Below are 3,337 nucleotides of genomic sequence, written 5' to 3'. Positions count from 1 at the left end.
TTTTTTTTTTTTTTTTTTTTTTTTTTTGGTGTGTGTGTGTGTGTGTGTGTGTGTGTAATAGTAGTCATCCTAGTGGGTGTGAAGTGGTATCTTATTGTGATTTTGATTTGCATTTCCTTAATGACTAATGATGTTGAGCATCTTTTCATGGGCTTATTGACCATTTGTGTGTCTTCTTTAGATAAATATCTCTTCAATTATTCACCCCTTTAAAAATTGGTATATACATTTTGATGTATTACAGCAAATTAATCCTCCAGAAATGTTACACCAACATTTCTCTCCTATCAATAGTAGATGAGAGGACCATTTACCCACATATTCATCTCTACTAGTTTTCTGGGTTTGTTTTTGGATTTTTGTTTTTCTTGAGACAGAGTCTTGCTCTGTCACCCAGGCTGGAGTGCAGTGGTGCAATCTCGGCTCACTGCAACCTCCACCTGCCTGGTTCAAGTGATTCTCCTGTCTCAGCCCCCTGAGTAGCTGGGACTGTAGGCAAGCACGCCACACCTGGCTAATTTTTGTATATATATATTTATTTTTTTTAGTAGCGATAGAGTTTCACCATGTTGACTAGGCTGGTCTTAAACTTCTAACCTCAAGTGATCCGTCGGCCTTGGTTTCCCAAAGTGCTGGGATTACAGGTGTAAGCTGCTGTGCCCAGCCCATCTACACTAGTTTTCCTCCTCCTCTTCTAATGGTTGAAAGCGTGACAAATGAAAAATAGTATGTTATTATTGTATTTTTTTGTTAATAGTTCTTGTGTTGGTTGGCATTCGTGTTTCTCCTTTAGCAAAATGGTATTTATTCATTTAGTCAGTTGACAGATGTTTAGAATGAACATCTCTGTGTCAGAAACTCCTTTCTGTGCACTGAAGAGCTAGCTATGAACCAGCAACAAAGATTCCACTCTCCTAGAGCTACTATTTTCGTGGCAGGAAATAGACAGTAAACAAATCAATAAACGAGATAATTTTAGATTTTGTTAAGTGCTGTGCAGGAAGAAAACAGAGTGATATGTTAGAGTAAGGGTCAGCAAACTATAGCCTATGAGCTGTATCTGGTGACTCCCTGTTTTATAAATAAAGTTTTATTGGACACAGACTTGTTCATTCATTTACTTATGATTTATAGTTGCTTTCACACTACAAAAGCAGAGTTGGGTAATTCTGGCAGAGACTGCATGGCCTGCAAAGCCTAACTTATTTATTATCTCACCCTTTACAGAAAAGGTTTGTTGGTCCCTATGACAGAGAGTGACAGGGAATGGGGTCACAGTTTATATAGGGTGGTCAGGAAAGACTGAAGACTTCTCTGAGGAGGTGACATTTGAAGTAAGACCTGAAATATTATACTGTATTTTTTCCCATTAGCTCATTAGCTTCCTAGGGGCAGAGGTGATGCTATCTTCATCTTTGAGTTCTTACAGTGCCTTGTACACCACATCTCTTGGTCGTTGGTTCTTGAATTGAATTGAATTTCCTTTCATTTTGAACATCTGAAATTTAATCTTTGCTTCACTTATTCATTTGGCCATTTATGTCCTTTCCCACTTTTTAAACAGGGAACTTAATTGTTTATTATGGAAATGTATAGACTTACTGTGGTAGACCACTGATAATAAAATCAAGCTTAAGTCTAATTTTGGATAAATTGCAGTTAAAAATAGGTCTCATCTTGAATTGTAACTCCCACAATTCCCATGTTTCATGAGAGGAACCCAGTGGGAGGTAATTGAATCACGGGGGTGGTTCTTTCCCGTGCTGTTCTCCTGATGGTGAATAAGTCTCATGAGATCTGATGGTTTTAAAAATGGGAGTTTCCCTGCACGAGCTCTCTCTCTTTGCCTGCTGTCATCCATGTAAGACATGACTTGCTCCTCCTTGCCTTCCACTATGATTGAGAGGCCTCCCAGCCACATGGAGCTATAAGTTCTTTAAAGCTTTTTCTTTTGTAAAAAAAAAAAAATATAGGTTATAAAAAATAATTTGTTATAATAAAATATATGATTTATAATGTCAATGGACCTTGGTTTCTGACAGGTCTAGGTTGGAATCTCAGCCTTGAGTCTTGTTAATTCTGTGAACTTGGGTACATTATTTAACTTCTCTAAGCCTCAGTTTTCTCATATGTAAAAAAGTACAAATTCCAACCTCTTATAGTTGTTGTGAAGATTAAAGTAGATAATATATTTTCAAAATTTGTCATAAGGCCTAGTAAAAATAATTGTTTAGGAAATATTAGTTGTATAATCATCATCATCATCATTATTATCATCATCCCCACCATGGTTTTACCCTCCATGTGTGAATTCTTCATCCCCTAGTCAACTAGTTTTAAGAACAATTTTAGAATCCAAGTTTCTTTTGAAATATTTATAGAAAAGGAGAGGACAAATGTGAAAGGTACTATTTTCTTTGCCTGTAATTTGGATTATTGTTGAATCCTGTAAGAATTAGGTCTGTGTGCAGGATCCCAACATGAGATCCCAGCGGTGAAAGAACTGCCCATCCAAGATGGAAGATGGCTTCCAGCTAACTTCCACTGAAAACAAGACTCACTAACAGTGCTGGGATGGTAAATGGTTAGGCAAATGAAATTACATGCCTTCGTGAAGCTGTTTTTGTCACTAGCAGGAGCTCTTGCTGTGCAATTTGGTTCCTTACTGAACATACCTATTACAAATTACCTTTGCCTATGTTAACTCTTCCTAATTAAAATAAATATTGACATGCACAGCTTGTGACAAAAAGAAACTGAGAATAGCGAAAAGATGAAGGAAGGGAACAAGTGCCCCATGCTTTCCTTCTTAGTGATTAATCACGGAATGTCAATAACCATTACATATGATTTCTGGTGAGGCAGCAATAAAAAGCATTTTTAATTGCCTGTGTAGGTTCCAATTGTTGCAGTTTCTAAGTTGTCAGGTAGGATTCAAACATGACACTAAAAATATTCTTGTTCTCATGGTGACTGACCATGGAATGGGCTAAGTTCTTTAACAGAATCTCCTATATGTCGGTAATTATTGACCACCAGCTGCATATAGAACACTGGTATAGATACTTTTGTGGCTGCAAAGGAGGTGTAGATTAAAGTTCCTGTAGTTAGCAAAATGAAATAGTTTCATATTGGTTCCCATGATACAGATAAATTTGCCTAATCAGTTACACACGCGTACGTGTGTGTGTGTGTGTGTGTGATTTGAACGAACTAGATTCATACAGAATCGGTATGGAGAGGAGGTGCCTAGGAGCAGATCATGATTTGAAAGTGGAAAAGGTTATCCTAGGTCAAGATATCAGATGTATTATATAAGGAGATTGCAAAGCAGTTT

Source organism: Mandrillus leucophaeus, unplaced genomic scaffold, assembly GCF_000951045.1.
Source record: "Mandrillus leucophaeus isolate KB7577 unplaced genomic scaffold, Mleu.le_1.0 Scaffold1215, whole genome shotgun sequence".
NCBI classification, from domain to species: domain Eukaryota; kingdom Metazoa; phylum Chordata; class Mammalia; order Primates; family Cercopithecidae; genus Mandrillus; species Mandrillus leucophaeus.
Note: the sequence above shows the minus strand (reverse complement) of the source record.